The sequence below is a fragment of the Sceloporus undulatus genome, chromosome 2 (assembly GCF_019175285.1).
Source record: "Sceloporus undulatus isolate JIND9_A2432 ecotype Alabama chromosome 2, SceUnd_v1.1, whole genome shotgun sequence".
NCBI lineage: Eukaryota > Metazoa > Chordata > Lepidosauria > Squamata > Phrynosomatidae > Sceloporus > Sceloporus undulatus.
Genome location: NC_056523.1, coordinates 173,114,107 through 173,127,591, shown reverse-complemented (window position 1 = coordinate 173,127,591; position 13,485 = coordinate 173,114,107).

The window sequence follows — 13,485 nt, the reverse complement described above, 5'->3', positions numbered from 1 at the left end:
AGTACCCATTTTGTCATTACATTTTGAACAGTTACTTTTATTGTGTTTTTTCATCTTTGCTAATCTAGTTGGGCACATGTACCATCTGAAAAATATTTTAAAATCATTTTCTTTCTGATTATTGCACTTTGTAAATTTTAAATTGTTTTTCCACGTATTCTCCCAACTTATTCAGGGTATTTCATGCCCGATATTTTCAATCCACTTAACCATATTAGTTTTGATAGTTTCTTCTCTTCTCTCTATCTCTATTAAAATTTTATAAATTTTCTTATTCAGTTATCTCCTTCCCTTATTATTTTGTCAGATTCTTTCATTTCCAATTTCTATTCCTTACATTTCCATATCTTTTTCAAAATCTTCTCAGATTTGCAAGTATCGGAGCCAATTCGTTTCTTGTTTTTCTTGTTGAATTTCCTCTCTTAATTTAATTGAATATCCTTCCTGTGTTCTTATCAAGATATCTTCATATCGAGTCCAAATTGCTTTAGATGTGTGTTCTTTCTTGTGGAATGCTTCCTGGTTAGATGTCCATTTTGGAATCTTATTTTAAAAATAGCTCTTATATTTATTCCAAACAATTAATAATGGTTTCCTTATGCCATGTAAATTGAATTCTTAATTTGTTTTAGCTTTATCGTACCCTATACTTCTAGACCTTGAATTGATCAAACAAATCCCTATACATGTAATTTCAACTTAAAACAGAACCACTCGTAGCCAAACAATTTATCCTATAAGTGTCAGAGTTGTTTGAGAGTGGACTCGATATGTCTTGGAGAGTCTTGGACTTTCCATCATTGGAAGTCTTTCAAAAGAGTTGGGATGGACAATTATCAGGAGTTGTTGAGGTGCAAACATTCTGCAGTGCAGGAGGTTAGACTAGCCAGCTCTTGGCATCTTTTCCATCTCTAAGATTGTGGGTTTGTATGGCTGGCATTCTAGAACGAGAGAGTTGGAAGAGAAGGCAAGGGCCATCCATTCCAAGGCCATTATGTCAAGGAAGGTGTCATAGTGAAAACATTCCAGATAGATGGATACCCAGGCTGTCTGACATCACCTGGAAAGAATACTCTACTGGGGTTGAAGAACGCATCTCCCATTGTCCAACATCTGGCCATCAGCAAGTTCATCATAATGGTTAGGATGAATCTTTTTTCCTGTCTGTTGAGTCCATTTTTCGTGTCATAGTTTGTGGAACAGGAAAAAGCAAGCTTGCTTGATTGTCAATGGGACATCCCTTGAAATATGTAAAGAGATTTTGAAGCTGCTCCAGGACTTCATTCCCTACAAGAAGAGAAAAATGAAGACAAATCATTATATCAATTTAAATGTACAAGTTTTCTCTGCCCTCCACAGAAAAGGTAATTTACCTATTAGCTATTAGCAGTATACTTACAGAATCCTGGAGGTGGAGCATCAGTGTTGGGGGGGTTGCTCCTCATCTCTTCCTCCTGGTGCTATGTGAGGAAGCAGAAAACACTACTCAAGTTTCATATATTTGACTAACTGTGTGTCTGTGTGTGTGTGTTCATGTGCATACACGCACACACGCACATGTATATAGGTACATGTGTATACGTATATGTACATGTAGATAGATAGATAGATAGATAGATAGATAGATAGATAGATAGATAGAGTGCTGGTGTGTGTGGCTTTGTGTCTACATAAATAATTATTTTGCATACAAGTACACATGCATATATAAGTACATATGTTTATACACACACACACATATTTATAGAAACATATATAAATATATCTATTCATATATGTAGTATACAAACATTTTCAAATAAATAATGGAACATATTATCATATTTGTGTTGGAGTTTGCATGTGTGTATGCATGTGTGTTCCTCTTTTACACTGCATCTTTGATTTTGACTAACAAATACACAGACACAGTACCACATAAACTCAGTCAAACACCTGCAAACATGAATACATCCACGCACGCATATATGTACACATATATCTAATCTAAATAAATATATGTGTGTATATTTAGATATATATTTAGGCCCGTTACAAATGGGCCTTTGCGGCTCCCCCGTCACGTGCTAGGGGTTGGCCGAGGACCTAGCATCCATACCGGCCTCACCCCTAGCACATGATGGGGGTGTAATAATGGCGGCACCCTATACACACGAGTGCCGCCATTTTGACGTATCGGATGCATAGCGTCCGCACGTCACGCCCCGGATGTGATGCTGCTTCTTCTTGGGGCTTCTTCTTTGCTGTGTCTGGGAACTGCGCAGTTTGGCTGCTGCGGTTTCCGGATGCAGCAACTGCCAGCGGCGGCAGAGCGCCGCTTTTCGGCGGTCTGTAACCCGCCTTAGACTAACACTGAAAGCAGTGTGTGTGTGTGTGTGCATATATATATATATATATATATATATATATATATATGGTGAGATTGGAGTGTGTGTTTCTGTGCATCAACAACTCGCGTACATATATAGACACACTAATATATATGTGTGGGTATGTGTGTGTGTGTGTGTATGGTTACATATGGGTGTGTTTCTATGCATCAAGAACTCATACATATATAGACACACTCATATATATGTGTGCTGCTGTGCGTATGAGTTCTTGATGCATAGAAACACATACATCTATGTAACCACTGTAGCCAAGGAGGGTCTCTCTAGGGCAATTTTAATTAGCTCAATTAATTAATGGGCCAGCCACAATAGCCCAATGAGATCTTTCCCAAATTTATACAGCGGTTGCTGCGATAGAGTGATTATTATTCTTTATTTATATAGCGCTGTAGATTTGCACAGCACTGTACATAAAAACAATAAATATATGAGTAAACCTGCCTATGGTGTACAATCTAAGAAATAATAGGATAATACATATAAAATACATAGCAATACAGGAAATGGTTCAATAAAACAGGCAACAAAAAAGAACATCAAATAGCAAATGATAATCACGCAATACCTGGGAACGCTTCTCTGAACAGGATGGTCTTCAACTCTGTTTTGAAGCTGGTTAAAGAAGTGATGGCCCTTGCTTGCGGCGGAAGAAGGTTTCAGGACTGAGGGGCAGCAAGTGAAAAGGGGTGAATCCGAGATGGGGCAGAGAAAATCCTGGGCTGAGACAGCCGACCTTGACTATCAGAACGGAGGGCCTGAGTAGGAAGGTGAGGAGGATCGGAGAGTATGGGAAGGATTGTATGGGAGGCGGTGTTCCTTCAAGTAGACTGGACCCAGGCCAAGTAGGGCTTTATAGGTGATAACCAACACCTTGTACTGTGCCCGGAAGCTAATAGGCAGCCAATGTAATGATTTTAAAATACGTGTAATATGGTCAAACTTGGGTTTTCTGGCAACCAGTTTGGCTGCCATGTTTTGTATCAATTGGAGCTTCCAAACGTGGCACAAAGGTTGCCCCATGTAGAGCGCATTGCAGAAATCAAGGCAAGAGGTTACTAGAGCATGTATGACCGTTTCTAGGTCCCGCTGCTCCAGGTAGGGGTGCAACTGGCGTATCAGCCGAAGCTGATAACAGGCACTCTTGGCTGTCACATCAATCTGAGAAGACAGTTGAAGTGACGAATCCAGGAGCACCCCCAAGCTGCGGACGCAGTCTTTCAAGGGAAGTGTAACCCCATCTAGAACTGGCGAATTTATCTCCATACCCGGATTGGGGTTACCTATCACGAGTACCTCCATTTCATAAGTTATTATTATTATCTTACATTTGTAGGACATGTCCTCCATTTCCAGGTCACCCTTCTTTTGGAGGGCATAGCCTACATTTTTACACTTTTGAACCCCAAATTGATCAAGCCTATCACTACACGAAAAATTTAAAACACACCCACTTCAAGCCAAACAATTCATTCTATAAATTTAAGAGCTGTTTGAGAGTGAAATAGATGGTCTTGGACAGTGGTGGACTCTCCGTCATTTGAGGTCCTTCAATAGAGTTGGGATGGACAATTATCAGGGGTCCTTCAGAATGAAAGGGCCATCCAGTCCAACCCCAATCAATGGGCACCCAGGCTCCCTAAAATCACCTGGAAAGAAGGATAGTCTGCCATGCTCGAAGAAAACATCTTCCATTGTTCAAGATCTCTTCACATCAAGGAGCTTATCATAATGGTTAGACTGAATCTTTTTCTCTAACTGTTGAGTCCATTTCTTGGTTTCCTAGTTTCTGGACCAAGAAAAAGCAAGCTTGCATGCTTATCTATGGGACATCCCTTGAAATCTGTAAAAACATTTTGGTTAGATGGGCTGAACATCGAGGGTGTCATACATTTGTAGGTCATCCTTCATTTGGAGGTTATATCCTACATTTTTACACTTGTAGACCCAGAATTGATCAAGCCCATCACTACACAAGCAATTTCAAATTACAACACATTCACTACAAGCCAAATAATGTATCCTATCATTGTTAGACCTGTTTGAGAGTGGAATCGATTGTCTTGGACGGTGGTCTTCATCTTTGGACTTCTGTACAGTAAACAGAGTTCAGATGTAAATTTTTCAGGAGTCATTGAGATGCACACATTCTGCATGGCAGGAACTTAGTCTAGGCAGCTCTAGTCGTCTCTTCCATCGCTAAGATTATGTGATCCTGTGGCTGGCATTCTAGAATGAGAGAGCTGGTAGAGACAGCAAGGTCCATTGTCCAACCATGTCATGTCATGTAGCGAGTCACAGTGAAAGCATATCTGATGGATTGGCACCCAGGCTCCCTGAAATCACCTAGAAAGAAGGAGACTCTGCCACATTCAAAGAAAGCTTCTTCCATTGTCCAAGATCTCTCTCATCAGGACGTACATCATAGTAGAATCTCTTTTCCTGTTGGCTGAGACCATTGCTCATTGTCCTAGTTTTTAGAGAATAAAAGACCAAGCTTGTTCAATTGTCAATGGAACATCCCTTGAAATATTTAAACACTTTCATGAGATGGGCTGAACATCCAAGGTATCCTACATGTGTAGGTCATGTCCTCCATTTCTGGGTGAGCCTTCATTTGTAAGTCATATCCTACGTTTTCACACTTGTAGACCGAGAATTGATCAAGCCTATCACTACACAAGCAATTTCAATTGAAAATGCACCCACTACAAGCCAAATAATTGATCCTATCAGTGTAAAAGCTGTTTGAGAGGGGAATCAATTGTCTTGGATAGTGGTGGACTCTCCGTCGTTGGAAGTCTTTCAACAGAGTTAGGGTGGACAATTATCAAGAGTCATTTAGGTGAACACATTCTGCATTTCAAGAGATTAGACTAGGAGGCTCTTGGAATTTCTTCCATCTCTAAGATTGTGTGAATTGTATGGCTGGCATTCTAGAATAAGAGAGTTGGAAGAAAAGGCAAGGGCCATCCAGTCCAACCTCTGATGATATGCAAGGTGTCACAGCATTCGTGATGGATGGGCACTCAGGTTGCCTGGAATCACCTGGATGGGCTGAACATCCAGGTTGTCCTACATTTGTAGGACATATCCTCCATTTTCAGGTCATACTTCATTTGTAGGACATGTCCTACTTTTTTTGACTTGTCGACCAACAATTGATTAAGACTATCACTACACAAGCAATTTCAATTGAAAACATACCAAACACCCACTACATCCGAATAATTTATCCTATCAGTGTAAGAGCTGTTTGAGAGTGGAATCGAGAGCCTTTGTGTTTGGAGTTCTGTAAACAAAGTTCAGATTGAAAATTTTCAGGAGTCTTTCAGATGCACAAATTCTGCATGGCAGGAGGTTAGACTAGGCAGCTCTTAGCTCTGATGTAATGGCTATATGGCTGGCTGATGGGCTTGTAACTGAATTAGGAAGACTCTGCTATTTAAGACTGTTGATTCTATGGACTTTTCCACACAGGGATTTTTTGAGCGCAGAAGTAGGGTCAGTTCGCATTGGTCAATGCGTATTCGCATTATATCGCATTGGTGTTCCACACCTGTGAGCTCAGAATACGTATTGACCAATGTGATATAACGTGAATATGCTTTGGCCAATGAGTATTCACAGCTGGGTTCCGAACTGAAGGCAGCCGGCTCCTCCGTTTTGTGAGTGCGCCAAATTAGTGGATCGGCGGGATCCGTATTGATGGCCAGTGCGAACCCTCTGCTGCTTTGGCTGGTGTGTCCATCCAATCCGCTGGTTCTCCTGAAGACCACCGGGTTACAAATTTCCCATGATGCTGCGTTGGAATTTCCCCCATCTCCTTCCGTTGGCCCTTTCCCCTTTCAGGACAACTGCTGGGGCTGGGGAGCGATTTTTCCACTGAACGAGATAAAGCGGAAACCTTTTGTGTCGGGGGGGATGTATATGTACAGTGGTACCTCGGGATACGAAATACCCAGGTTACGAAATTTCCGGGATACGAAAAAATCCCATAGGAAATAATTGTTCCGGGTTACGAATGTTTTTCGGGTTACGAAAAAAAATTTGGTGCTTTTTTCGGCTTTTTCGCACAGAATCGCGGCTTTTCCCCATTAGCGCCTATGGCATTTCGGCTTACGAAGGCTTTTCGGGTTACGAAAGCGGCCGCGGAACGAATTAATTTCGTAACCCGAGGGAGCAGTGTATATGTGTGTATATATGTAAGATGTGTGTGTAAGTATATACATGCAGCATTACACTTTCGGCTGCTCCACAGCTTGTGTGTGTATGTATGTGTATATATATATATATGTGTGTGTGTAAGCATATACATGCAGCATTACACTTTTGGCTGCTCCACAGTTTGTGTGTGTGTGTGTATATGCGTGTGTGTGTATATGTATATGTATGTATGTATGTATGTACACACATACACAGCTGTGTGTGTACACATATAAATACGGCTTCACACTTTTGGCAGTACCATTATGTGTATATGTGTGTGTGTGTGTGCGCGCACGCACACACACACACACACACACACACATAAACACTCAAGCAGACAGATGTGTGTGTACACATATAAATACGGCATCACACTTTTGGCTGTGGCAAGTGTGTTTTTGTATATATGTGTGTGTGTGTGTTTGTGTGTGTGTGTGTGTGTGTGTGTGTGTGTATATATGTATGTGTATATGTATGTATATATGTATATATTAACACTCATACAGACAAATGTGTGTGTACACATAAAAAAGGCATCACACTTTTGGCTGTACCACTATGTGTAACTAGTATACTCAACTTTTTGCCCTTGGGACCGCCCCCCCTTGACAGCTTACAATGCGCATGTCCCCCCCCCACCAATCACACAACAAGGTGTCATAATGTAATCAAAAAAATATAGGATTTAGTGTGCATTGTTCAGTCCCACATTCAGGTATTTAATATTTTAACAGTTATAAGGAAATAGAGGTCAAATTAGAACGGTTTAATTAATAAATTCAATATTTAAACTCAACACATGTGGACATTTTACGAAATAACATAACAGAATGTAAATTTGCATTCCCTTGACCACTTATTTTCTCCCATTTTCTGGCCCGTTAGAGTTTTTGTATTCCATCCGAAGCGCCATTCAGTATGTGTCCCTGGCAAAGATGAAGAGTTGTAGTCGCAAAACATATGGGAAAGCCAAAGATATCCCAACTCCGTCATTATTGTCATGTTCCTACACTTGCTTGTAAAGCAATTTTTCCAGGTGTTTTCCCTCAGATGGATATGACGTTCTTATACAACGAAGTTAATTTCAATTCTCACTAGTGTGGATGGATGGTGGCTTCATGAAATAGGGAAATGATTATATTTCCAGGACATGGAAATACAAGAGGTCTGTGTCGAATAGCTAGCAAAACCAGATGGTACCGCATTGCCTTTGGTCCATGTATTCGTGGATTATACACCTATAGCAAAGACAATGTGTCCTTCACAGGAGCAAGTGCCACAGGTCAGGAACAAAGTCCCAACTGTAATCTTATTCTGGACATCCTTCCTGCGGGCTAGCATTTCATCAGCAGAGCAGTCCATATAGTGGTTATGCCCCAAACCACTTCCATTTCCAGAATTTGATCATACAATTCTCTCTCCCTTTAATTTCATTCAAACCAGATTTTTCTAGTGCTTTATCTGCACTGCAAAACTAATCGCAGGGTCACTACCACTTTAACTGGCTGCCAAGATGCGTTATTTTGGGAACTGTAGTTGGTTACTACTAGAGTTCTCTACAAGAAAGGCTAAATCTCTCACAGACTTTTCAATTTCCTAGAATGCCACAGCAGCTGACTATGGAATTTAAAGTATGTCTCCTTCGCTGGGGGTCTTTAAAAACAGAGGTGGGTGGCCGCTGCAGGTATGCTTTGATTGAGAGTTCCTGCATGTCAGGAGTTGGACTGGGTGGCCCTTGTGGTCCTTCCAAATCTTATTCTGATTATTCTTTAACCGTGGATTATTCGACAGCGTGGGAACCTCCTTTCTGCTCTGTGTGACATGAAAAAGATTAGAAACACGGGCAAGCCCTATTACGCACATACTATTTCTCCCAATAATCTCACAAAATTGGCATTTCATAAATACAATAAATAAGAGAAGCAACTTTATAGTAAACTTTAGTGGGAGTTGACTCCCTCTGTTAAATTTGGTTTTTTTTTGTAACCAATGGCAGCTTTGTGTGTGCTGTTGGAAATTCCAATTACAGGTCGCGACCTCCCCCACATTTACGGTTTTTACTTGTACAAGTTTTTGGATTATTTGTGGATTTGATTAATATGTCTCTCTAGGACTCCGAGGTCCTCCAGAGAAATTTCTGCTGGAAATTACATAGAATGGGCTTTGGAGGAATTTAAGATTACTAGAGAAAACACATCTCGAAGCCATGTGTAGGGTTCCTCCGACAACGATTCTAATGGTCAACTTTTCCCACAGATGTTGCCTATAAGTGTTGCACTGGAGGACCTAGGGTTTCCTAGAGAGGTGGTCCTCTCAATTTTAAAAAAATAGGATTTTTTATTTGCAGTTTTTGTCACTTCTACGGGGTCTTGTGCCCCCTGACCCCACAAATAGTGGAGAGCCTATTGTACACCTGCATGTTCCTATATATACAAGTTCAAAAAAACACATTAGGGCGGTGGAATATCACTAGATGATACAGTCATGATAAAATGAAAGTTTGACTTATTTTCAGTTCCGCCCCTGCTTTCTTACAATTAAAAGGAAGCTAATTTTAGAAAAAATCAGACAAAATTTCAACGTTGGAAACAAAAGATGTTAATGTAACATCGTTAATGTTCACTGTTAAACCAGCTTTTGCACTTTCTTCCTTGACGTTCTTCGGGAATTATTCCCAAGAGTCTTGCTGTTTTCTTTTAGTAGTAGGGTGACATCTGCATATCTTATTGTTCATGTTTGCCTTCCTTCCGTCCAAATTTCATACTTCTTTCCTCTGAGCTAATGCTGGTCTTTACTATGATGGGTTAAGGTACAAGTTAACAAATAGGGTGATAAAATAACAGCCTTGCCAACTGGAACCATTCCGGGTTTTCCTCATTTCTTGGGCCTGATAGTAAATCTTTGTCCCTAGTAAGGTTACGCATCTGGACAATAAATGTTGTAGCACACTCATATCTTTACACAACCATAGGTGTCATGATCTATGCAAAGAAAGACCATGAATTGGTGTCATTCCTGAGGCAAAGCCGAAGCTGAGTGAAAAAATAAATTATCCACCAAGAAACTACCACGCGGAGTCACCAATTCGAATTGGTCACCCTTGCGCATGCTTAGTGGGGCTGTGGACGCATCGTGAACCGTGCAACCTTCCCGAGTGAAGAAGGGGGCCACGTCCGGGTTCCAGTTTTTCACATGAATGCTAGCCTCACGGAATGATAGTTCACGTTTCTTCCCTTCCTATGTCCCATCCTGGCAAGCGCAAATCCAAATGGTTCCTCCGTGTCAGAGCCCCCCCATCCATTTCAGCCAACATCTACTCTATCCGCTGTGTCAGAGCCCATATCCATTTTATTAATTATTATTAAGGAATCTTCTTATTCGTATGCTTATTAATAAGAATAATAAAAATTTTCTTTTCACTGTAAAATAATCGTGTAGAAGCCGTACTTTACGTGGAAGTAAATCCGTGGGGATCTGAAGAGACCATTGGAAGAGTGCAGAAATTTCTTTCCTGCCTCCGTCTCCTAGCTGGAGGCAGGTGCCTTGTTTCTGCGTTGGGTTCCCCGGCCTCCACTTTGAGGAGAGGCAGGAAATATTATTATTATTATTAGGAAGAAATATTTAGGGCATCCTCCTTTCTTGAAGTAGTACCGGAAACAAATGGAGCGAAAAATTGGCAGTGCTGCATCATGGGAAATTTGCCACCTTGGTGGTTTGGGGAGGGGGGTGTAACCAGACAGAAGCAAAGTTCATTCCACACCAGACCATTTGGGATTGAATCAAAGTGGTCGTGGAAACAATTTTGTGTGATTCGCTTTGTTACGGAAAGGCACAAAAATCAGAGTCACTTTGGATACTTTGGATCTGGCTCGGAGTAATCTCCGCCATAGTAAAGCATCACGTCTGATAATCCCTATCACGTTTTAACTTAGAATTTGCATGGTTTGGACAAGGATGAACGTACGATTGGAGGCTGCAAACCTGTCATTGATAAAATCGTCCTACATCACTGCCCAAGATTGTCCTTCGAAATACTATTGTTGCTCCATTATTTGCAATTGCACTTTTACGTGGACTAAGTAACCTTTTCTAACCACACATACCCTGAATCTACAAACTTAATTTCAAAAATTCAGGAAAGATGGTCAGGGTGATTTTAAAGACCTCTGATGATATAATCAATCTAACGGATCGACCTGCTTCACATGGTAGCGAAGCTGGTTGCTTCTTGCTTTCATATTCAAAGGCAGAATATGAATGCTAAAGGTGTCCGCTACATTCCCGGTTCCTCGCAGCAACTGGTAAGTCAGTAGCAATTCTTCCTGTAACATGTGATTTTTCTACGTGCCATCATGTCTTAACTGCAATTGATAGTCTCACTTTTAGTCTGGACAACCCAGAACTGGGCTCCAAACTTTGAGAGGACCAATGGTGCTAAAGGCCTCAAAGTGGCTTTTTAAACATGGAAAAAACTTAAATCATGCAAATTTCCAGAAATCTGCTGCCTGCTATACTTTCCTGAATCCCTGGGGTAAATTACAAGGTAGCCTTCCCCTAGCCTTACAATAGTTTGTGACTGCAGCACCCAGTAGCTCCACTGTTATGGCTGTCATAGGGGGTTTGTGGGAGCTGAGGTTCACACATCTAAGTCTCCTGCCATGGGCAAGGCAATTAAATATTGAAAATGGTATTTTATTTGCTCATCGCCTGTAGGCCCAACCGTGCCATTAATCGAACCCAGATTTATTTGATGTCCGAATCCTTTTTGTCTCATGAGTGATTTTTCTCCCTCTCTGTCCCTTGCTTGTTTTCCGTCTTTCTTTCAGAGACATTCTGGACAGAGGATGCCCGCGATTCTGGTCCTGCTATTCAGAGCCCCAACCTCCACAGCTGACAATGGAAGCTCTCCCCACCATTCCTGATTACTCAAAAGGTCACCCTGCAGCCATCTTTCACTTTTGGAAAGAAACATATTGTCCCTGGTCCTGAGAATTCATCTGTATTTCTTCTGGCGCGTCCTCCATTCAGTGTATAAAAGCGGGATTGAAAAGATGGGGACCATAACTGCACTATAAAAGGAAGGTCATAGGATAAATCCTCCGCCCCTCCAATAGGACACGGTCTAGTCGGATCAGAGAGAGGTGCATAACTGTAATGTGATTGTTAAAGGCCATGCATGTTGCCTGATTGTGAAATGTTTGCAAGCTAGAAAGTTCCCTCATTATTTGCTCTTAGCATATATGCCATGCATGCTAACAACGGTATGCAAGGTGTACACATCATCCTACCGACCAGTGGATCTGGATTGTGGTATGGTTTTAATACATACAGAAATAAATATATGCCAGAGAATCCCAATTCGGCAATTCTGTGTCTATTATTATTATGATTATTGTTTGTTGTGTATTAGTATTATTATTTCCTCCTTCCTCCCAGTACAGGACAGTGGTCCTGGTTTGTGGGTAAGGAAAAAGCCAAGCCTTGCAACTATTGTCAGTGGGACAACCCCCCTTCAAATATGGAAAGACATTTTGATGAGACGGGCGGGGAGATCAGGGCATTCTACATGGGAGGACATGTCCTCCATTTTCATGTCAACATTCATTGGAAGTCAGTCCTAACATTTTAGACTTGTAAATGCAAAATTGGTCCAAAGCCCATCACTACAGCAAGCCAACATCAATTTAATACCACGCCAACTTCAGCAAACATTCATTCCTTATCAGTGGTTAATCGAGGCTTAGACTAGGGCATCGCTTAGGCATCTCTCTTCCAGCGCTAAATATGTGTTAATTGGGATGGCTCGATATTCTAGATGAGAGTGGTAGAAGAGAAGGCAAGGCCATACATTCCAACCCATTATGTCATGTAAAGAATGTCACAGTGCAAGTGTTCCTGACGCATGGGCACCCTGGCTAACTGAAATCACCTGGAAGAAGAATAGTCTGCCAGGCTCAAAGAAAGCATCTCCATCTCCAAGATCTCTACCCATCAGAAAGTGGAAAGGTAGGGTTTGGAAAAGGGTAGGTTGCGGATGTTTTTTTTTCCTGTCTGGGTAGTCCTATGGTTTGGTTTCCTAGGTTGTGGAGCAGGAAAAAGCAAGCTGTTTGATTGTCAATTGGACATCCCGTAAATTACATGACATTGTGTTTTGATGGGCTGAAACAGCTAGGCAGTTTTACATTTTTGGACAGGTTCCTCCATTGCAGGTCACCCTTCATTTGGATGTAAGTTTTACATTTTTTACACTTCTAGACGTTTTATTGTAAGTTTGATACACAATAAGTAAAAACAATCAACAATATTCCTTTTTTTTACTTCTAATACACTCTTTCCTTAAACTTATTTTACAGTACTTTCAGTATTTAACCTTCATTCTAACGTATTATTTCCTACACTTTGTTTTCCCACGACTGATTATCCTTAAATTATATATCTTCTTTTATATTTAGAGAAAGAGTCTGGTTTTAATGAGAGGTTTTTCTGCCATGTTCTTTTAAAATTTTATGTTATATTTTCCCTTTTTTTTTTTACTGTTTTTGCAATGGGCCATCACATATGGTAGAAAGTACCCATTTTGTCATTACATTTGAACATTACTTGTAATTGTTTTTTTTCATCTTTCTAAGCTGAGTTGGGCCACATGTACCATCTGAAAAATATTGTAAAATCATTTTCTGTCTGAGTATTTCACTTTGTAAATTTTAAATTGTTTTTCCACGTATTCTCGCCAACTTGATTCAGGGTATGTTTGCATGCCCGGTATTTAATCCCCACTAACATATTAGTTTTTGTGGTGATAGTTTGCTTCTCTCTCTCTGTCTCTATATAAAATTTTATAAATTTTGTTTGCTTATCGTTATCTCCTTCCCTTAGTAGTTTGTTC